This window comes from Rana temporaria, chromosome 3 (genome assembly GCF_905171775.1).
Source record: "Rana temporaria chromosome 3, aRanTem1.1, whole genome shotgun sequence".
NCBI classification, from domain to species: Eukaryota; Metazoa; Chordata; class Amphibia; order Anura; family Ranidae; genus Rana; species Rana temporaria.
Genome location: NC_053491.1, coordinates 26,355,250 through 26,379,608, shown reverse-complemented (window position 1 = coordinate 26,379,608; position 24,359 = coordinate 26,355,250). Strand labels below are relative to the sequence as shown.

Below are 24,359 nucleotides of genomic sequence, written 5' to 3'. Positions count from 1 at the left end.
ATTGTATGATTCCCGATACATTGTATGATTCCCGATACATTGTATGATTCCCGATACATTGTATGATTCCCTATACATTGTATGATTCCCGATACATTGTATGATTCCCGATACATTGTATGATTCCCGATACATTGTATGATTCCCTATACATTGTACGATTCCCGATACATTGTATGATTCCCGATACATTGTATGATTCCCTATACATTGTATGATTTCCTATACATTGTATGATTCCCTATACATTGTATGATTCCCTATACATTGTATGATTCCCTATACATTGTACGATTCCCTATACTTTGTATGATTCCCGATGCATTGTATGATTCCCTATACATTGTATGATTCCCGATACATTGCATGATTCCCTATACATTGTACGATTCCCTATACTTTGTATGATTCCCGATGCATTGTACAGACGATCTCCCGACAATCCGACACCTGGGAGATCGGAGCTCTCACCCCTCCCTGGCTGGCCGGGGATCGCAGCGATGACAGGTCGGCCTCCTCCCCTTTAGGGGTTGGTTATGGCAGAGAAGGAAGTCGGAGCGGAGAGGAGGCGCAGAGCCCGCCGGAGGGACACGGAGAGGAGTGCGGGGAGCGCAGGCCGGCGGAGATGAGCGCAGGAGAGCTGCACAGGTGAGGAGATCGGGGAGCAGGGGAAGAGCTGCACATGTGAGGAGAGGGGACGGGAAGGGTTGCACAGGTGAGGAGAGGAGACAGGGGAGCAGGGGAAGAGCTGCACATGTGAGGAGAGGGGACGGGAAGGGTTGCACAGGTGAGGAGAGGAGACAGGGGAAGAGCTGCAAAGGTGAGGAGATCGGGGAGCAGGGGAAGAGCTGCACATGTGAGGAGATCGGGGAGCAGGGGAAGAGCTGCAAAGGTGAGGAGATCGGGGAGCAGGGGAAGAGCTGCACATGTGAGGAGATCGGGGAGCAGGGGAAGAGCTGCAAAGGTGAGGAGTGGGGACAGGTGAGGAGTGGGGACAAGAGAAGAGAGGGGGGCCGGTTGAGGATTGGTGGGGACAAGTGAGGGGAGGGGAGCAGGGGAAGAGCTGCACAGGTGAGGAGATCGGGGAGCAGGGGAAGAGCTGCACATGTGAGGAGATCGGGGAGCAGGGGAAGAGCTGCAAAGGTGAGGAGTGGGGACAGGTGAGGAGTGGGGACAAGAGAAGAGAGGGGGGCCGGTTGAGGATTGGTGGGGACAAGTGAGGGGAGGGGAGCAGGGGAAGAGCTGCACAGGTGAGGAGAGGGGACAGGGGAAGACAGGGGACAGGGGAAGAGCTACCCAGGTGAGGAGAAGGGACAGAGGAAGAGCTGCACAGGTGAGGAGGGTGGACAACAGGGGGACAGGTGAGGAGAGGGGACAAGAGAAGAGAGGGGGGCTGGTTATGGATTTGTGGGGACAAGTGAGGAGAGGGGAGCAGGGGAAGAGCTGCCCAGGTGAGGAGAGGGGAGCAGGGGAAGAGCTGCCCAGGTGAGGAGAGGGGAGCAGGGGAAGAGCTGCCCAGGTGAGGAGAGGGGAGCAGGGGAAGAGCTGCCCAGGTGAGGAGAGGGGAGCAGGGGAAGAGCTGCACATGTGAGGAGAGGGGACAGAGGAAGAGCTGCCCAGGTGAGGAGAGGGGAGCAGGGGAAGAGCTGCCCAGGTGAGGAGAGGGGAGCAGGGGAAGAGCTGCCCAGGTGAGGAGAGGGGACAGGGGAAGAGCTGCACAGGTGAGGAGAGGGGACAGAGGAAGAGCTGCACAGGTGAGGAGAGGGGACAGAGGAAGAGCTGCACAGGTGAGGAGAGGGGAGCAGGGGAAGAGCTGCACATGTGAGGAGAGGGGACGGGAAGGGTTGCACAGGTGAGGAGAGGGGAGCAGGGGAAGAGCTGCACAGGTGAGGAGAGGGGACAGGGGAAGAGCTACCCAGGTGAGGAGAGGGGACAGAGGAAGAGCTGCACAGGTGAGGAGGGTGGACAACAGGGGGACAGGTGAGGAGAGGGGGGCCGGTTATGGATTGGTGGGGACAAGTGAGGGGAACAGGGGAAGAGCTGCACAGGTGAGGAGGATGGACAAGAGAAGAGAGGGGGGCCGGTTGAGGATTGGTGGGGACAAGTGAGGAGAGGGGAACAGGGGAAGAGCTGCACAGGTGAGGGGACAGAGGAAGAGCTGCACAGGTGAGGAGAGGGGAACAGGGGAAGAGCTGCACAGGTGAGGGGACAGAGGAAGAGCTGCACAGGTGAGGAGAGGGGAACAGGGGAAGAGCTGCACAGGTGAGGAGAGGGGACAGGGGAAGACAGGGGACAGAGGAAGAGCTGCACAGGTGAGGAGGGTGGACAACAGGGGGACAGGTGAGGAGAGGGGACAAGAGAAGAGAGGGGGGCTGGTTATGGATTGGTGGGGACAAGTGAGGAGAGGGGAGCAGGGGAAGAGCTGCCCAGGTGAGGAGAGGGGAGCAGGGGAAGAGCTGCCCAGGTGAGGAGAGGGGAGCAGGGGAAGAGCTGCCCAGGTGAGGAGAGGGGACAGGGGAAGAGCTGCCCAGGTGAGGAGAGGGGACAGGGGAAGAGCTGCCCAGGTGAGGAGAGGGGAGCAGGGGAAGAGCTGCCCAGGTGAGGAGAGGGGACAGGGGAAGAGCTGCCCAGGTGAGGAGAGGGGACAGGGGAAGAGCTACCCAGGTGAGGAGAGGGGACAGAGGAAGAGCTGCACAGGTGAGGAGGATGGACAAGAGAAGAGAGGGGGGCCGGTTGAGGATTGGTGGGGACAAGTGAGGAGAGGGGAACAGGGGAAGAGCTGCACAGGTGAGGGGACAGAGGAAGAGCTGCACAGGTGAGGAGAGGGGAACAGGGGAAGAGCTGCACAGGTGAGGGGACAGAGGAAGAGCTGCACAGGTGAGGAGAGGGGAACAGGGGAAGAACTGGACAGGTGAGGAGAGGGGACAGAGGAAGAGCTGCACAGGTGAGAAGGGTGGACAAGAGAGGAGGGGGGGACAAGAGAAGAGAGGGGGGATTGGTGGGGACAGGTGTAGAACACAGCTGGGGTCAGCTCATTGTCCACCCTCAGGAGATGTTGGCTCTGCTCTGTACAGTGCTGTGTATATGTGTCAGGAAAGTTCCCAAACTCTTTGTTGTTGTTATAAAACTTTCCACAGCACACAACCAGCTGATGATAACACTGTATATGTGGGTTTGATGTAATGAGATCTTCATGTGTGGGTCACAAGTGGGGTGTTGTGGAACTTGGGGTGACCACAATCACTAGTGATCAGGCTGGTTGGATTTATTTTATTTCATATGCTGTTCACATTTGTTGTAGTAATGGGGTGACCCCCATGGTGATGATGAATAGTAGAGAATGATCAAGGTTGGGTGAAAGAAAGTCGCATTGTTTATAGTTGGGGATCGCCCCCTTACTCTAGATTACTACCCCATAGACATTAATGAGGTGGTACCCAACATGCCCTTTAGGTGTTGAGGTGATAGACATTAGTATAGTGATAATCATTATTTCCCATTGCCACTAATGAGGGGATACCCAACATGCCCTATAGGTATTTAGTAAGGATGAGCTCTGGCGTGTTCACATGCTACACGTGCAGAGCCCGCCAGGAAGTGTGCATGGCGCTGCGCTAATCACAGCCAGGGAGACCTTTCCCGATCTCTGCAGCCAAGCATCGGGACAATGTCTCCCTGGCTGTGATTAGCGCAGTGCCGTGCACACTTCCTGGCGGGCTCTGCACGTGTAGCATGCGAACACGCTAGAGCTCATCCTTAGAAGGGATACCCAACATGCTCCATAGGTAGTTAGTGAGGTGATTCCCAACGTGCCCCATAGGCGTTTAGTGAGGCGATGCCCCAACGTGCCCCATAGGCATTTAGTTAGGTGATGCCCAACGTGCCCCATAGGCATTCAGTGAGGTGATGCCCAACGTGCCCCGTAGGCATTCAGTGAGGTGATGCCCAACGTGCCCCGTAGGCATTTAGTGAGGTGATTCCCAACATGCCCCGTAGGCATTTAGTGAGGTGATGCCCAACGTGCCCCGTAGGCATTCAGTGAGGTGATGCCCCACGTGCCCCGTAGGCATTCAGTGAGGTGATGCCCCACGTGCCCCGTAGGCATTCAGTGAGGTGATGCCCCACGTGCCCCGTAGGCATTCAGTGAGGTGATGCCCCACGTGCCCCGTAGGCATTCAGTGAGGTGATGCCCCACGTGCCCCGTAGGCATTCAGTGAGGTGATGCCCCACGTGCCCCGTAGGCGTTTAGTGAGGTGATGCCCAACGTGCCCCGTAGGCGTTTAGTGAGGTGATGCCCAACGTGCCCAATAGGCGTCTAGTGAGGTGATGCCCCACGTGCCCCGTAGGCATTTAGTGAGGTGATGCCCAACATGCCCCGTAGGCATTTAGTGAGGTGATCGCCCAACGTGCCCCATAGGCATTTAGTGTGATGATCCCCCCCCCCCCCCAACATGCCTTATAGACATTGAGGTGATACCCATCGTGCTCCATAGGTAGTTAGTGAGGTGATTCCCAACGTGCCCCATAGGCGTTTAGTGAGGTGATGCCCAATGTGCCCCGTAGGCATTTAGTGAGGTGATGCCCAACGTGCCCCGTAGGCATTTAGTGAGGCGATGCCCAACGTGCCCCATAGGCATTTAGTGAGGCGATGCCCAACGTGCCCCATAGGCATTTAGTGATGCCCAACGTGCCCCATAGGCATTTAGTGATGCCCAACGTGCCCCATAGGCATTTAGTGATGCCCAACGTGCCCCATAGGCATTTAGTGATGCCCAACGTGCCCCATAGGCATTTAGTGAGGTGATGCCCAACGTGTACCACATAGGCATTTAGTGAGATGGTCCCCCCCAACATGCCCCATAGGCATTCATAAGGTGGTATCCATCGTGCCGCATAGGAATTAAGGTGGTGATACCCAACATACATTGAATATTGGGTGGAAAAAAGCTGGTCAAGAATCTAGCCAGTCAATCGTTCTGCACACTGTGTGGGCACCTTTTAATCCAAACAATCTTTTATACACTGTGTGTGTGTGTGTGTGTGTGTGTGTGTATAGCTGCCTAAAGCTCACCACACATATGCACTCTGTACAATCTCTTTCAGATCTACTAATAACTATGCCATCCAAGTGCCTACTTGATGGGATAATTAGGTAGGTACACCTAGAAGAGACTGTATAGTATGATTGCAACACGTATGGCAACCTTTAGACTGATGAGTATGGACCCCATCATTGCAGGATGTTCACCTTTCCTCCTTGGCCTACCTGTGATAGGATCCCACACACTCGCTGATACGCTTTTTCCACGCGTCTTCGTAGAACCGTGCACGCTCCTCACCCGCTGAGCTCTACAACAAGGTGCAGCAATGAGTGTGATAGACGGAAGCATTTGTACAGGAATCTTTCCCTAGGTGTAGGGATGCTGCCAGCTGTTAGAAGGGACGCTCAAGTACCACCTGCATGGATCAAGCGCTAAAACGCAAAACGCACGCACGCTGGTGTACAGAGACAGTGAGAGGCATTGCAATTCATTTATACATTGCACTGTTGACGTTTTTGTTTTTTATGTGGTGGGGCGCATTGTGTTTAAAAACAAATTGTATTCAAAATGTTGCGTTATGTAAACAGTACTCTTCTATGTGCCCTTGCGTTGAGCCTGCGATGATGTATGCAGATTGGTGTGAATGTGCCCTAATTCTGGGCACGATGGAGGAGTTATTGGGGTTGATTTACTAAAGGCAAATGGAATGTGCTCTTTGCAAAGGGCCCAGTCTATTTGCCTTTAGTAAATTAACCCCGTTATGTCTTTATCTCAGCTGCAATTCCATGCAGGATTTCTTAGGGTCACTGTCTTGGGTACACTTGGCACGTAGCCCCTGTGCACAGGCCCGGATTTTCCACAAGGCCACCAAGGCCGGGCCTTGAGGCGGCAGGTTGCAGAGGGGCGGCAGTGGCATGGAAACCCCCGACGGCTAGTTAAGGGCGGTAAGTTGCTTTCTGGAATCCGCTCGCTTGTTAACAAGTGATTTCGGCGATGTCGCCGCAATCACTTGTAAAATGTGTGCTGCCATCCGTCCTCCCCTACCCCCTCCCCCCCCTACATACCTCTCTCTACTTGCTCTGTCTTCGGGACTCTGTCCTCCCCCAGGCCACCGAGTTTGTCTCCTGTGACTGTCCCTGCCGCCGATGTACACAGTGAGAGGGGTGAGCTGTGCTCTTCCCATCTCAGCTGTGACAGGAGTTCTAGCACAGTGCTAGGACTCCTGTTTTGGAGGTGACAGGGTCAATAAAGAGAACCTGTCACCTCCAATTGCTATCACACAGGGAATTTATTTTTTCCTGTGTGATAGCAATTAAGTTAAGTGAAAAAAAAATGATAAAAAAAATAAAAATAAGAAATAATAATTAAATTATAAAAATAAAACATGTATTAAAAAGTGAAGAATAAGAAAAATAATATTAAAATAAATAAGAAAATTACACAAAAATAAAAAAAAGTAAACGACAAGCTACAAACCAGTTGCCATTCTCCGTTGATTTGGGGGGGGTGGTTCGGTTGGCAGGGAGGGGGTGCATTGCAGAACCTGGCCTTGGGGCAGCAGGGAGAGCAAATCCGGCCCTGCCTGTGCATCTTATTCTGATGTGTTTTTGCACCCAGGCCTGCTGTCTGTAGCCTGTTGAGGTCTATGACACGCTGAAATATGCAGCGGCTGGATGGTGCACCAAGCAGTGGCGGTACATCCGTAAGGGGTGCATGGGCACCACCTCCTTTCTCCTGGCACCGTTCTATCACCATAGATAGATTCATGCAATGCATGCATCTATCTATGGTCGCCGCTGACACCCCCTATTCAGGTGTCCGGACCATTTTAGGGTGCCGGTCACCTGAATTATAGCGGTGGGGGTGTTTTTTGGAAGCGCCTAATAGGTGAACAGCGGGCGCCATGCTGGGCGCTCACTGTTCACTCAGCGTTGTATTAGCAAAGCAAAAGAATTTGCTTTGATAACACCGAATCGCCTCTCTGCCAATTGGGTGCTCGGGTCTGTGACCTGTCACCCGATTGGCTGAAACATCGGGCGCTGTGATTGGATGCCTGATAGAGGACGGAAGAAGACATTTAAGGAGCGTGCAGGACACCGCCACTGACCCGCTGTGGTAAGTGCCGGGTGGGGCTCAGTGGCGGCATTTGATGGGGCTCAGTGGCGGCATTTGATGGGGCTCAGTGGCGGCATTTGATGGGCATAGTAGTGCCAATTGATGGGCACAGTGGCAGCATTTGGCGCTCAGTGGCAGCATTTGATGGGGCTCAGTGGCGGCATTTGATGGGCATAGTAGCGCCAATTGATGGGCACAGTGGCAGCATTTGGCGCACAGTGGCGGCATTTGATGGGGCTCAGTAGCGGAAATTAATGGGCATAGTAGCGCCAATTGATGGGCACAGTGGCAGCATTTGGGGCGCAGTGGCAGCGTTTGATGGGGCACGCTGGCGGCGTTTTGGGGAACAGTGGTGGTGTTTGGGGTTCAGTAGTGGAAATTAATGGGCACAGTAGCGCCAATTGATGGGCATAGTTGCAGCATTTGGGGCACAGTGGCGGCATTTGATGGGGTTTAGTAGCGGAAATTAATGGGCATAGTAGCGCCATTTGATGGGGTACAGTGGCGGCATTTGATGGGGTACAGTGGCGGCATTTGATGGGGTACAGTGGCGGCGTTTGATGGGTGTTTTTTTTCAGTTTGTTTGCACCAGCCGCCACTGGTACCAAGTGTTACTTGCATTCAGCCCTGATTCTCACCAGTGCGACTTGACAGTTCAAAGTTACACGACAAGTAGCATCACATTTGCGGCAATGGAACCAATCCAATCTTTGGGAAAGGTTCCAGCACTATTTCTGTGTGATGTCAATGCAAGTAGCACTGAAATCTGTTAAATGAAGTTGCACAGATGTCAGCAAGCCGCACATAAAATTGCACTGATAGTCAGCTTTAAAGTTGCGCTGAAGAAGCACTGGCGTGAACCTGGGCTTGGGGTTGTGTGCATTAGATGATGTATACCCAGAGCGCTGAGAAGGTGGTAAAGATATGACCCCCCCCCCCCCCCCCCCCCCCCCAGTATTGATGTCTATGAAGCCTGCACCTATCTGGAGTCTGGCCAGAAGCACAACTATTCTGGGAAGACTAAGCCCTGGCTCACTACTTCAGTGTGACTTCGAAACCAACTAAAGTTGGATACACACTAGGGTTGTCCCGATACCACTTTTTTAGGACCGAGTACAAGTACCGATACTTTTTTTTATGTACTCGCCGATACCAAATACCGATACTTTTTTTAAATGTGTCCCCAAATGCAGCCATGTCCCCCCACATATATGCAGCCTTGTCCCCCCATACTTAATGATGATGCCACCGCCGCGTTAATCACCGTGGGCGAACATTACAGGCAGCTTTCGTTTGAATAGCTGTTTTCCCCGCCACGCCGTGTAAAGGACACTCCCCCTTGCTCGGGATTGGACAGATCCGTCCAAGGGGGAGTGTCTATACACGGCGCGGCGGGCAAAACCGCTATTCAAACTAAAGGTGCCTGTAATGTTCGCCGCACGGTGATTAACGCGGCGGCGGCGGGGGGGGGGGGTCAAGTATTCTATTTAGGCATCGGGGGTATTTGCGGGAGTACAAGTACTCCCGCAAATACTCGGTATCGGTCCCGATACCGATACTGGTATCGGGACAACCCTAATACACACTATACAACTTTTGTTGTTCGATTTCCTTTAGATTTACCTTCAGCTTTGTAGTACAAGGGCCTGCCGGATTGCATACAAATTGAAACTTAAGGTTTGCCCTCATATTAGATGGTTTTGGTAAATCCTGAAGACAAAATTCTGCAGAAAATCTAACTACGATTTTTTATATATATATATATACAGGGCTTTTTTTCAGGGGGAACTTAGGGGAACTCCGTTCCACCACCTCTGGCTCAGACCCTTTGGTGCCTGCTCACCACAATCACTTGTAAACACAGAAGTCTGGTTTCTGTGTTTACAAGTGACAGCTTTGTAACCCCCTGAACTCTGCACTCTGTATGTAATGCAATTCTGGTATTTAACGCCCCTTTAAGACCCTTCTACTGTTTGAAATCTGAACGGGTCGTGGTTGAGTTCCTGCATCTATTTTCTGAGGAAAAAAAAAGATATATATATATATATATATATATATATATATATATATATATATATATATATATATATATATATTTGTTTATTTAAAAAAAATTGCAGCTTGTTGACAATTGTGTGACTTCATTTAACCACCAGAATATTTGCCCCTCTTCATGACCAGGCCGCGTTTTGCGATACAGCACTGTATTATTTTAACTGAAAATTGCGCAGTCATCCATTGCTGTATCCAAATTTTTATGTGATTTTTTTTTTTGTTTTTTTTCACACAAATAGCACTTTCTATTGGTGGTATTGGATCACCTCTGCGTTTGTCTTTTTTCTTTATAGTGTAAATACAAAAAAAAAAAATGATTATAAAACACACACACAGTAAAAAAAATCCCAAAAGGGGAAAATTGATTGATTTACGCAAAAGTTATCACGTCTACAAACTATGGTTATATTTATGGAATAAAAAGAAGGAAACAAAAAAAAAAAATATATATATATATATATATTTCGTAATGGCAGCGATCAGCAACTTTATAGCAGGACTGCGATATTGTGGTGGACAATAGGATACTAACTAAAACTTTTTGACACTTTGCAGGAACCAGTGACACTAATACAGTGATCAGTACAAAAAAATATGCACGGTCACTGTACTAATGACACTGGCTGGGAAGGGGTTAAACATCTAGGGTGATCAAAGGGTTAAATGTGTACCTAGCCAATGTTCTTGTGTACTGTACGTGCTGTTTTTTTGTAGGAATCCCCCCCCCCCCCCCCACACACACACACACACACCAGAACGGAAATATGCCTTGTTTACATAGGTATAGCTCCATTCTGAGTCTCTGCCTGAAGATCGGTGGGTCCCGGCAGACATCGAGTGGCCGGCACCCGCAAATGGGCTTCTGCTGAAAATATGCACTGTCACTGTACTAATAGGTATAAGGAGTATTAGTCCCTGCTTTTCAGGAACACATAATCCATCCCTTCCCCCTGTCAGAACGGAGATCTGCCTTGCAGTGGCAGCTCGTCCATTAGGGGCTTCAGCCCCTCTCTCCGGGCCACCCCCTATATGCAATGGATAGATTCATGCATAGCATAAATCTATCCACGGCCGCTGCGGCCTCCCCCTATTCATGCGTCCGGCCCCTTCCAGGGCACATGAATTACAGCGGCCAGGTTTTTTTAAGCACCTGATTGGAGCCAGAGACTCTAAGGCCCCGTACACACGACCGGATCTGTCCGCTGGGATTTATCCGCGGATCAGTTCCAGCAGATAGATCCGGTCATGTGTAAGGCCGAGCGGACATTTTCAAGCGGACATTTGTCCAGCCGACGGTTTTCCAGCGGATAAAAATTTCTTTGCATGCTAAGAAATCTATCCGCTGAAAACCTGTCCTTCGGACTTATCCGGTCGTCTGTACAGACTCACCGGATAAGTCCGACCGATCCCCATCCCTCGCATGCGTCGAAGTGATTCGACGCATGCGTGGAAGTATTTACCTTCCAGGGTCGCGCACGTCGCCGCTTCATCGTCGCGGAGACGGCGCGGCCACGTCACCGCCAAAGTTTTCCGCGGGGATTTTGATCTGATGGTGTGTACAGCCATCAGATCAAAATCCGCCAGCGGACATATCTGATGGAAACGGTCCGGCGGACCGTTTTTATCGGATATCCGCCCGTGTGTACAGGGCCTTATAGGCTTCGAAATAGGGTGGGCTCGGGTCGCAGAGTATGCAAACTGAGCCCACCCAGGTGTGTTACAACACCGAATGAAAATTTGCTGTTGAAACACTGATCCTCAATCCAGCCAATCGGAAGTGGGTATGAGACCCATTTTCCGATTGGCTGCCGAGGAGGAGGGAGGAAACGGAAGCCGTCGCCGCCGTGATGACCCAGAGAGCGGGAGGCCGCCCAAGCAGGGAAGCCGCCAGTAATGGGGTAAGTGCTACCAACCAACCAACCCGCCACTAGCCACCACTGCTGCCTTGTTTACAGCTCTGTTCTGAGTCTCTGCCCGACAATCGGCGGGTGCCGGCAGACATGGAGTGCCCAGCACTCGCAGATCGGTTTGTGCAATGATTGAGTGAGTGAGTGAGAAACTTGTATAGCGCAACACATGCAAACTGAATCGCCTGTGGGCGCTTAGTATCCATTTCCTGCGTATAATTGGCCTTCAGAATAGATGGGTTTTGCATTAATCACAGAAGAAGCTGCCTGCTTGCGCCACCTGCAGGATCGAGTACAGGGCTCAAGTCCTGCGGGAACGCGTGGGAATGGAGTTCCTGCACTTTTTTCACAGCAGGAACTCGGTTCCCTTTGCAGGACTAGAGCAGCCGAGCCGCCCGAGCCGATCCTTCACTAAGCGGCGATGCCCAGCTCGAGTCACTGTCAGGGGCAGGCGAACCTTAGTAATCCTTTATGTTACTGGCCGCTTCCTGTATATGGATTCATCGGGTAGTGTGCGGGTATTCTGTCACTTCCTCGATGCCGCAATGTTTCCTGGGAGCTTTTGCCATTGTTCCCAGGAGACATTGTGGTGGTCTGCCGCGAGTAAACGCGGGATTTAGAAAGAACTTGCGGTTTATTTATTATGCATATGAGCGTATCATTTTATTTTTTTTGGTGGCGGAGTGGATCTTGGGTGGGAGTTCCCACACTTTTTTCCCCAGGACTTGACCCCTGCTCGAGTATAAATCCGTGATTCAGGCGTAGAGCTGCTGCCCTGTAGCAGTAAAACTGCTATGGGATGGTCAGCAAGTGGTTAACGCATATTAAAGCGGGAGTTCACCCATTCAACTATTTTTTTAAACAATCCCCTTAGATGGATGCTCGTTTTGTCTAGGGGAATCGGCTAGTTGTTTTAAAATATGAGCTGTACTTACCGTTTTCGAGATGCATCCTCTCCGCCGCTTCGGGAGCGGGCGTTCCTCCTTGATTGACAGTCTTCCGAGAGGCTTCTGACGGTCGCATCCATCGCGCCACGAGTAGCCGAAAGAAGCCGAACGCCGGTGCGGCTCTATACTGCGCCTGCGCACCGACGTTCGGCTACTTTCGGAAAATCGTGACGCGATGGATGCGACCGTCGGAAGCCTGTCGGAAGACTGTCAATCAAAATAGGAACGCCCAGTCCCGCAGCCCATACCCGGAAGCGGCGGAGAAGATGTATCTCTAAAACGGTAAGTACTGCTTCGATTTAAAAAACACCCGATTCCCCTAGACAAAATGAGCAGGAATTTAAGGTTAAAAAATGTTAGTTCCGGGTGAACCTCCACTTTAACACATATTAATGCAAAGTCACGCTGAAGTCGCAAAGATCACTGCGACAAGTTTCCTGCATTATTGCTGTGCGACTTCAGCGCGACTTTGCATTATCAAAGTCGCACAGGAAACTTGTCTCAGGGATCAAATCGGTTCCATTTCCGCAAATGGGGTTGCGACTTTTAATGCGGCTCTGAACTGTCGAGTTGCACTGGTGTGAAGCAGGGCTAAGATGAGCTTGAAACCATAAATGACAATTCAGATGAAAACATAATGGCGCCTCTAATGATGCTGAAATGATTGTGCCCAGAGCTGGGTCTTTAACAAATTTAGGAACGGAAGTGGCAGCCCCGATGCATCCGTCATGCTGTTGACTTTTTTCTCTCCCAGTATAAAATGTGAGCTTCTGAATGATTTACACACAACCCACGCCGGCCTCTCTGCTGATTACATGATGCTTTTTACATGAGCGTGCGATAAACTGTGACGTATGCATTTATTTCAATCTACATGCCTGTGTGTGTGACAGATGGGAAAGACACGGTGACTGTCACACGCATCAGACTTCTCCTGCGCGCCGCACTCCACTGATTTCTAAGGTGCCTGTCTTATGTGTCAGGAATGAGCCAGTAATCTTAATCTCCTCCCTCCCCTTTGGAAAAACCCCAAGGTATTAGGATAATATGATAACTGCAAATTCATGATCTACGGCCGCCGTCAGCCCAGCTGCTGCTTCTCATACTTCCAGTGTTCATCATCATCACAGGTCACACATACCCAACCACTCATGTGGCTGTTAAAGTGACTATAAAACCCTCACCTTGTAAAACAACCCGTTCAGTTTATGAAAAGCAAAACATTTGTGTATACGTATAAAAAAAGAGACAATAAATACCTTTTTTATTTAAAAAAAAATTATAATTCTCTACTAAAATAAAAATATTCAGTCAGCAGCTACAAATACTGCAGCTTCTGACTTTTAATAATTGGACAACCTGTCCCAAGGTCCAGCGATGCGGGGGAAACGAAGCCCCGCTCTTCTCCCCCCTCCTCTCTGGCACCACTACTGTGGGAGCCTGTCTGTGCCTTCACAGCCGGGCACGCACTGCGCACCGTGATTGGCCAAGCAATCATCTGGGACCTGTGACCTGTCCCAGATGATTGCGGAGAGGGAGGGAGGGAGGGGGGTGAGTATAAGTAATAATGTTTTTGGTATAAGGCCTCTTTCACACTACACGGTCTCTCCACAGATCTCCGCTGAGCCGGCGGATGACAAGTCCCTCTCTGCTCACTGAGCGGGGAGGGGCTTGTGCAGCGCCACTGTCTCCTATGGAGAGATCTGATGAAAACGGACAGCATGTCTGTTTTCATCACATCCAGGGACAAACTGGTCATTGGGACTACAGGGAGTATCCCGGTGGGCCGATGGCTCAGTGGGCCGGGTTCGGTGACAGCGGACCGCCCCCCCCCCCCCTCCACTCCTCTTTCTCTCCCTTCCTGCATCGTTCACCTCCTCTCCCTCCCCGCAGCGCTCACCTGGGGGGAACAGAGAAGCAGGGGGAGGACCAGAGGAGCAGAGGGACAACTAAGAAACATGGGGGAGGGGACAGACAGCTGACTCTTGTCCCATAAGGGGGAGCACCGAACTGATTCTTTGCCCCGGGTGAAATAATGTCTAGCATCCCCACTGGTACTGCCTATAAGAGTACCAGTACCAGCCGTTCTACTCTAATAAAGTAGAACGGCTAGTGGCTAGTGAAGGGGGAGAGGGGGCTTGGGTGGCCGGGGGGGGGGGGGGGGTTGTCCGGCCGCCATTGGAGAGAGCTGTCAAAGTGGGCCAGTCTGGATGAAGTCCAGGGCCAAATTTTTGTCCCAGTCCAGCCCTGATCACATCTCACCCGATCCGATCCGCCATGGACGGAAGGGGACGTATCGCCATCTGTCAGATTTTGGTGGATCGGAATCGGGTCGGATGTCAGCGGACATGTCTCCGCTGACATCCGACGCGCCAAAGGATTGTATGGCCGACAAAACTGACAGGCGGACCTGAACGGCCCGACAGTGTGAAAGGGGCCTTATTATTCTCTGAGGGGGCGTGGCAGGAGGTGTGTCCTATGCATACATACTTTTGCTCATAGGTGTCCCTCTTTCCCATCTTAAAAAGTTGGGAGGTATGGAACACTCGTCTCCATACCCAGCCACGGACAGGACCCATTCGTGGGAGGTTGGGGGGCCTCTCCCGCCACTGATAACGGTGATCTTGAGGCAAATCCGCCGTAGAGACCACCATTATCATAAATTTAGTAGAATACATTTTGGCCTAAATTTATGAACAAAATATATATATATATATATATATATATAGATAGATAGATAGATAGATAGATAGATAGTTATGTTTTCACAAAACTGAAATAAATAAAACCCTGCACATATTTATAACCTTTAAAATGAGTGGTGGTGAAATGCGTCATATTTATTGACCACGTGGTATTGGGAGGAACATGAATTTTCAAAGCATACTTAAAAGGTCACTAAAGGAATTTTTTTTTTTAGCTAAATAGCTTCCTTTACCTTACTGCAGTACTGGTTTCATGTCCTCATTGTTCGTTTTTGCTTTGAAGTAGCTGTAATTCTGCTGTGATCTCCACACTTCCTGGTTGCCTGTTTCCTTATAACCATCATACTGGGAGCTTTCTCACGGTGGTCTGAGCTGTCATTACTGTGTGTCTAAAACTCCTCAGAACCAATCAGATTCATTTTAAAAACAAAACACTGCCCTGGATTTGTTGTTTTTGTTCTGTGAGTCTTCCCGACTCACCTCTCACCCGGAACTTCATGTATGTACCTTTAAAACCGAACGTGAAACTAGAGGCACATTATATGATAGATTAAATTCAATTTTTAATCATTTTTAAAAGGAATCAGTTAACTTTTATGTCTCTATACCCTGTAAACAGTCATTTTAGCAAAAAAAAAAATTTCCTTTAGTGACCCTTTAATAATAAATTTACATTGAATACTACGATAGAACACAAATGCATTCTCCCTTCATATGGCAGATATTGTACCTAGTAGATTTACAGCGTGGCATGACTTGAAATAAGCGCACTCCCCTGTGACAACCTTCTCACAGACCGTTTAGAGACGGCCAGCAAACTTCCTGTCTTCTCTGCCCGGCTTCACAGGAAACCCGCGGTGAGGCAAGACTTGAGAGTTGTTGAAGGACCTGTTTGGTGTGCCGTGTACAACTTGTGTGCAGCTCTGTACCTACAGGAAGACACTGATTATTAGACATGAGCTGCAGTATTTGTTTTGTAAAAGCATAATTTGTATTATATTAAAGCAACATTAAAGGCTTGGATTTTCTTTAAAGTGGTTGTAAACCCCTCTGTGCAACTTGTACTTATAGGTGAGCCTTTAAAAAGGCTTACCTATAGGTACTGTGAATATCTCCTTAACGGGCATTGTTTGGAGATATTTACCTTGTCACCGGCAGTGTTGCAAGTAACGGCGTTTAAATAAACGCTGTTACGTAACGATTGGCCTCCTGCGTGTAACTAGTAATCTACCTGATTACTTTTACCCTCTCGGCAATGCCGTTCCCACTACATTGGCGGCGTTACCGAGATTATCGCCCCCCGCCGTCGCCGCCGCATACCGCAACGCCGCCGCCTAGTTAATCAGCGTGCGGGGAACATTACAGCTTTCATTTGAATAGCTGTCTGTTCCCCGTCGCGCCGCGTATAGACACTCCCCCTTGCTCGGGATTGGACGGGTGACCTGTCTATCAAAGTGCAGATCACCCGTCCAATCCCCAGCAAGGGGGAGTGTCTATGCGCGGCAGGGAACAGACAGCTATTCAAATGAAAGCTGTAATGTTCCCCGCACGCTGATTAACTAGGCGGCGACGGCATCTAGGTATGGGGAGACACATCATGGCTGCATACTGTATGTGGGGGGGGGAGACACATGGCTGCATACTGTATGTGGGGGGGGGAGACACATGGCTGCATACTGTATGTGGGGGGACATGGCTGCATACTGTATGTGGGGGGACATGGCTGCATACTGTATGTGGGGGGACATGACTGTATGTGGGGGGACATGGCTGCATACTGTATGTGGGGGGACATGGGCCATGACATTGGCTGCATACTGTATGTGGGGGGACATGGCTGCATACTGTATGTGGGGGGACATGGCTGCATACTGTATGTGGGGGGACATGGCTGCATACTGTATGTGGGGGGACATGGCTGCATTCTGTATGTGGGGGGCAGGCCCAGCAAATGCAATACTGTGTACACTTATTAATATCATCATCACACTCCAGTGCCCAGCAATACTGTACAATATAGATTCAGTGTGCAGTGTGAGTGACACTGCTGCAGTGCACACTGAATCTATATTGTACAGTATTGTTGCCGCCTGGGCAGGTGGAGTGTGATGATGATATTAATAATTGTACACAGTACGAAATGTTCTAAAATACTGTATATAGTGTTTTTTTTCTTCAATCAGTTAATATAAACATCTTTGATATTAAAGATGTTATAGAACGTAATTGCATTGTAGAATATAAAAATAAAAAATCTCAGTTACTTTTCCGAGTAAATAGTTACTTTGCTAATAAAGTAACTGAGTCACTAACTCACTTACTTTTTCAAGCAAGTAACTTGTAATTGTAACTAGTTACTTTTTTAAAGGAAGACGAACAACACTGGTCACCGGCGCATGCTCTGTGCCTCTGTGGCGTTTCTTCACTTGCAAACGCAAGCGCCGTGATTGATGGCTCCCATGCGCAGGAGTGACGTCACGCAACTCCGGCCAGTCACAGAGCTGGAGTCCGCGGCCCCCGGAAAGGAAGAGGGGCGAAGATGGATGTGGCCACCAGCGGGAACGGCGCGGGCATCTCCGACAGGCAGGAGGGTTCTGTGATTGGCCCTCCTGATCAAATGACGGCTGTGCCCAACCACAGTCGTCATATGATGTAAATAGAGAGTTGGTTGCTAGGCGATTAACTTTCCTGCTTGCACAGAAGTTGTCAGTGAGGAGAGGAGAGCGGATCTCTGCAGCTGGCCAGTAATCGGTGAGTATGAGCTGCTTTTTACACACTGATCACCAGCCTAGTGTCTCCACACATGTCCTCACACAATGTAAACGCACAAAGTCCCCAAATTAGTGTTACCACACACATGTCCCCACATAGTAAAAACACCTGTCCCCCTACATATGTAAAGGCGGTTGCTATGCAGATGTTCCTTATCTGCCTCTTCCTAGTCCTCAGCAGGTCGTCATCCTCGTCCTACTCGCGGTGTCTTCTGGGGAATGGAGCGCACTGCCTTCTGGAAACTGTGTGTATCCCAGAGAGCAGCCGCCCATTCAGAAAACACTGCGAGACTCGCACATGCGCAGTATGAAACACTGTTTCCCTTAGCGAGGATGGCGGCGCCGGGAGCTGCCAGGACCGAGGGATCGGTTTCGTGGGGGTGGCCGCCATCGCGGGCGAGTAGGACAGGTAAGTGTCCTTATTAAAAGTGTTTGTAGCTGCTGACTTTAAAAAAAAAAATTGCGAGTGGAATCACGCTTTAAGGGGCAGGGGGTGTGTCCGATGCCTACATACTTTTAACAGGTGTCCCTCATTCCCATCTCAAAAAGTTGGGAGGCGTGAAAATCTAAAGAAAAGTTGTATAATATATGGCCAGCCTTACTGTGTGGGAGATAATTTAACGGTAGCAACACAGAGATCTGTGTTCCTGCTTAGCAGAAACACAAGGGGCTGGATTCAGATAGGTTACGCGGATCTTTAGATCCACGTAACCTATCTGATTTACGATCCGCCGGCGCAAGTTTTTGAGGCAAGTGCTTAATTCAGAAAGCACTTACCTCAAAACTTGCGGCGGCGTATCGTAAATTCCCCGGCGGAATTCAAATTCTGCAGCTAGGGGGCGTCTACAATTTAAATCAGGCGCGTCCCCGCGCCGACCGAACAGCGCAGGCGCCGTCCACGAATTTTCCCAGCGTGCATTGCTCCAAATGATGTCGCTAGGACGTCATTGGTTTCGGCGTGAGCGTAACTTGCGTCCAGCTCTTTTCTGAATCGACGTACGCAAACGACGTAAAAATTCAAAACTCGACGCGGGAACGACGGCCATACTTGACATAGGATACCCCTCACATAGCAGGGGTAACTATACGCCGGAAAAAGCCGAACGCAAGCGACGTAAAAAAAAAGCGACGGGCGGGCGTTCGTTTCTGAATCGGCGGAAATCCTCATTTGCATATTCGTCGCGTGTAAAAAACGAAACGCCACCTAGCGGCCGGCCTGGAGTTGCAGCCTAAGATCCGACGGTGTAAGTCACTTACACCTGTCGCATCTTAGGGAGATCTATGCGGAACCTGATTCTATGAATCGGCCGCATAGATCCGACCGACGGAACTCAGAGATACGATGGCGTATCAGGAGATACGCCGTCGTATCTCTATCTGAATCCGGGCCATTATCTCTGTCTTCATTACTAGCAGAACGGCGATCTTCCTAGTTTCCATAGGCAGACCACCGTTCTGCCTCTCTCAGAACGATCACCGGGTTTCCAGCAGACATCAGATCATGTGATTGGCTCCCGCTGTGTCCAATCACAGCGGGAGTGTGAGCCTCCGGCGGCACACAAGCTCCAGAGCCGAAGGGGAAAAATAATCACATACAGGTACGCATGCGCAAGGTGTGAATCTAGTGTCATTTGCAGGGGAGGATAAGACAAAAGTTATACTCATCTTTTTTCAATGAGAACTTTTCTTTACAGCAATACATACAGAAGAGATGTAGAATCTTTGTGCACTGCATGCTGACGTAAGATATACAAACATAAAATAAAAGTCATGATTGTCTTTTGTATAATCAGAATTAGTCAACATTTTTGGAAAACGATCGTTGGCAATCAGTCTAGCGACTTTCCTGATGGCATCCTTGCTATTATTATTATTATTATATATATTTTTTTGTCTTAGCTTTGTGAAAATGCCAGACCCCTCCACCTCCTGTAGGCTTTGCAACTATTATGTTTTATTCAGTTAATCATTTTTGTTGAATACGAATCTTTCTATTTATAAATGTTATTCTACCTTTTTTATAAGCTGACATTTCATCTATGTAACCTAGACATTCGTCCCACTCTATACAAGTAAAAGGCAAATGCTTTAACCTTGGCATTATAATGTGCTGGCGGGATGGAATATTTAACCACTTCAAGACCAAGTCTAATTCTGACACTTGTTTACGAGTTAAAATCAGTATTTTTCGCTAGAAACAAGCCCCAAACATTTATTGTGTGTGCGTGTGTACATATGTATATGTGTGTGTGTGTGTGTGTGTGTGTGTGTGTGTGTGTGTATATATATATATATAATCAAGGACCCTACAGAATAAAATTGAGATAGGTGCAATATTTTATGTCACACGGTATTTGCGCCCAAGTCTTTCAAACACATTTTTTTGGGGAAAAAATATTTCACTGAATATAAAAAAACTAAACGGTAAAGTTGACCCATTTTATTTGAAGAATAGAAAATAAAGATGATAAATTATTTTGGGAAAAGAAAAAAACAAGATGTTACACTGAGTAAATCAATTGCAAACGTGTTGCGCTTTAAAATGTGGAATGGCGACAAACTACAGTGTATAAAAATCTCCTATTTATTTATTTTCATCACAGTTATTTATGCACCTGCACTTTATTTATTTATTTATTTACATTTTTTCACATTAGGTTGTGATTCTAAGCGCAACTCATCTTTTTCCTTTTAACTTTTTATGTGTATATCGCACGTTTAGCGTTGCTGCTGGATTTACTCAATTAATTATTTATTCATTTAATGTATTTATATATATTTTTTATTTATTCACTTGAATATGTTTACCTAATTTTCCTAGCGCGAGGAATCCCCCCCCCCTTTTTTGAGAATTTTTATTTATTTATTTTACCTTGTTCCTTTTCAAAAAATAAAACACGTTTTTAGAGTTACAGTGGAGGTCTAGTGCTAGAATTATGTCTCTCGCACTGATGATCTGGCAATACCTTGCATGTGTGATTTGAACACTATTTTACATTTGCGGGTGCGACTTGCGCATACGTGCAGCTTGATTTTTTTTTTTCTATTTATTTATTTTACCTTGTTCCTTTTAAAAAAATAAAATAAAAAATCTGATCACTTTTATTGCTTTCACAAAAAATGTAAACATCCCTTGTGATAGTAATAGGCAGTGATAGGTACTCTTTTTTATGGAGGGATCTGAGATGTAAAAGACCCCAAACCCCTCCTCTGCACTTCAAAGTATTCAAGACGCCAAAATCTGCGATTTTTGAATACCTTTTGATTTTTTTCTTCTAAAAAAAAAAATATATATATAGATAGATAGATAGATAGATAGATAGATAGATTTTATATATCTATCTATCTATCTATCTATCTATCTATCTATCTATCTTAAAGCGGTGGTTCACCCTTAAAAACAAGTTTCTACCATGAAATCCAGCATACTAGCGCGAGCTACAGTATGCCTTTATTTTTATTTTTTGCGCCGTACTTACAGTTTAATCGCGTAGTTAAGTTTCAGACTCCCCGCGAGGAGTAGGCGTTCCTATTCAGAGGGGAACATGATTGACGGCCGGCTATGACGTGTCACGCTTCCCGAAAATAGCCGGAGTAGGACTCGGCTTTTCACGGCGCTATACGACGCCTGCGCACAGACTAGGAGCTGACTGCGCAAGCGCCGCGAAGAGCCTAGTCCTTTTTCGGCTATTTTCGGGAAGCGTGACGCGCCATAGCCGGCCGTCAATCATGTTCCCCTCTGCCTAGGAACGCCCATTCCCCGCGGGGAGTCTGAAACTTAACTACGCGATTAAACTGTGAGTACGGCGCAAAAAAATAAAATAAAGGCATACTGTAGCTTGCGCTAGTATGCTGGATGACATAGTAGAAAAAAAAACTTTTTTTTTTTTAGGGCGAACCCCCGCTTTAATGGCCAGATCACTAGGTGAAAGCAGAGGGGAAAAAAAGCTAAAAACGAATGCAGCCACCACATCTAATGATTGGTTAGCTGCAATTTATTTTGGTTTTGGGTATAATACAGCTTTACAGTCCTAGCCTGTTATTGAAAGACTATATACCAATGTAGCCTGTGTTGTCTGCTGGTTTTACTGTTTGTGTTATGGTGTGACTGTATTGATTTGCTCTGTTAGGTGGCAGTTTTGCAAGATGACCTTTCCAAGCATTTCAATCACTAAAAATGTTCAGTTTTCTTGACTGCTTCTAAAATGTGTGTTTTGAGCGGCATTCTGTCTCTTCTGTAGTAATAAGTGTGTTGCAGAACCTTACAAATGTACTGTAGTTGGCTGGCAAGGATTTCGGGCGCAAGGGTCGCAAATTGACAGGAAAACCGTTGCACTGGTTCTACTAAATAAGAGGCATTTGGATTTGCATCTAAGGGCTAATTTTCACTGGCGGCAGCCATAGTCACCCCTCTAAGAAAGAAAAAACGATCAGCGGGGATTTCGTAAAGTGTTAAGCAAATTTTTTTGTAACTGGTGCTCTGGACTTGCCCCCCCCGCCGCCGATTGCCCCCATAACCAGCCGATTGCCAGGTGCCCATCACAGATGCCAGTCGGTGCCTCCTCAACAGTGCCCATTAGTGTCGCATATCAGTGCTGCCTATCGGTGCCCATCAGTCAAGGAGAACGTGTACTTATTTACAAAATGTTTTATACAAATTTTAAACCCACAACAGTAAAATCGGTGTGTATATGCAGTAAAGCATGCTCGTTATACTCGCAGTGGAACCTAAGGGGTTAATCCTCCACATTGTGTAAAAAGGCTGCTTGATTCTGTCTAATCTGACCCTCCCCTTCTTCCACTGTCCCCAATTCATCTGCCGATAGTACAGAGCCCTGGGAGCACTTTGCACATGCTCGGTTTGGTGTGTATTGCTATCTAGATAGTGGCCCAGATTCAGGTAGAACCGCGCAATATTTGCGTGGGCAAAGGGGCAACGTTTTTTGCTCTGCGCCCACGCAAATATTTCGATTTGCCCGCGATTCACGGAGCAGTAGCTCCGTAAATTGCGTGGGCGCTATGCTAATTTGCCCTGCGTAAGGGCGCCTAATGTAAATTATCCCGCCGGGGGCGGGAATCATTTAAATTAGGCGCGCTCCCGCGCCGAGCGAACAGCGCATGCTCCGTCGGGAAACTTTCCCGACGTGCATTGCGGCAAATGACGTCGCAAGGACGTCATTTGCTTCTAAGTGAACGTGAATGGCGTCCAGCGCCATTCACGAATCACTTACGTAAACGACGTGAAATTTAAATTTCACGAGCGGGAAGGGCGGCTATACTTTAGCATTGGCTGCGCCTACTATGAGTAGGAGCAGCCTTACGCTAAAGTCGCCGTACCAAAACTCCGTACCTTGCGTGCGCAGGGCCCGCGCAACTTTTGTGAATCGGTGGTAGTATGCAATTTGCATACTATACACCGATCACAATGGCCGCGCCCCCTAGCGGCCAACGCAAGAATGCAGCCTGAGATATGAAGGCATAAGGAGGCTTATGTCTGTCATATCCTAGGCTGCAGTCCGCGTAGCGATGTTCCTGAATCAGGGGCATTCGCTACGCGGGAGCAAAACAGCTATTGCGCCGCGCAACCGCTTCTTGAATCTGGGCCCGTGTTTTTTTTTTTTTTTTTGGAGGGTGCATGTGATCAGCACAGGGCCCTGTCCAGACAGTGGTTCAGGGGTCATGTAGTCTCATTAGGACAGTCGGAGTAGAATGAAAACTCCTCCTACAAGCTTTAGGCCCCTTTCACACTTGTACGACTTGTCCCACAATTTGGGACTGCAAAGTAGCATAAGTCGTTCCCATTGATTTCTAATAATTCATATTAGTACGACTTCAAAGTAATCCCTGCACCACTTTGGTCCGACTTTGTGAGTTCAGGTTTATAGACCTCAAGTCTCCCTGAAATCGCAGCCACAAAATTGCGGCAAAATCATGTGACTTTGAAGTCGTGGTGCTGTGAAAGGGGTCTTAACCAGATACTAATAGAAGTCACAAGACTGCTATGTACTGCTGATGAGAAAAGGTATTTAGCAGTTTATGTTTGCTAAAATAATTGCATTTCCATGTTCTGTGTACTGTGGGAGACCAGATATAGTGAATGCAGGTTCCTGGGTTTAGTAACACTATTAAAGCGGAGACCCACAGAAAAAGTGAACCTCTGCTTTTCGGAACCCTCCCCCCCTCCGGTGTCACATTTGGCACCTTTCAGGAGGGGGAGTATAATACAGGTATTTGCACCCACTTCCGGGCATAGACTCCAGCGGGAGTCACGCACCTTCCCATCGCCCCTGCTGTCTTCTGGGAAACACACTGGTCTAGAAGACAGCAGGGAGCAGTGAGAACGCGCCGTGTGACTCGCGCATTCACAGTAGGGAACCCGGAAGTGAAGCTTCAACGCTTCACTTCCAAATTCCCTCACAGAGGATAGTGGCGGGGGCAGCCGAGAGCCGAGCGATTGATCAGCCTCGGCTGCCGTCATCGTGGGCACCCTGGACAGGTAAGTGTCCATTTATTAAAAGTCAACAGCTGCTGTATTTGTAGCTGCTGGCTTTTAATCCTTTTTTTTTTTTTTGGCGGACCTCCGATTTAAGGTTATTCCTAATCCAAGAAGATGGCTTTTAGAGTAGTTAACAGGGAGGAGTTAAAAATTATTCAGAGGGACCTAAAGATGAAGATTGGAGGGGCTTGCATTGGTGCAACCAACCCTTTTTGCGATTTGGCACTTGACAATTGCGCGGTCGTGCGACGTGGCTCCCAAACAAAATTGTTGTTGTTTCTTTTCCACAAACAGAGCTTTCTTTTGGTGGTATTTGATCAC

General features: G+C 48.5%; 1 protein-coding gene across 2 annotated transcripts in view; it reads left to right on the top strand.

The window, feature by feature from the left end:
• The first annotated feature begins 534 nt into the window (after positions 1–534).
• The window catches only part of MCTP2 (multiple C2 and transmembrane domain containing 2), a 329,446-nt gene continuing 305,621 nt past the window's right edge, over positions 535–24,359 (top strand). For both annotated transcript variants that reach the window (XM_040342357.1, XM_040342356.1), the window contains exon 1: positions 535–648. The gene's annotated coding sequence lies outside the window, so the exon portion shown is untranslated. The remainder of the gene's footprint in view (positions 649–24,359) is intronic.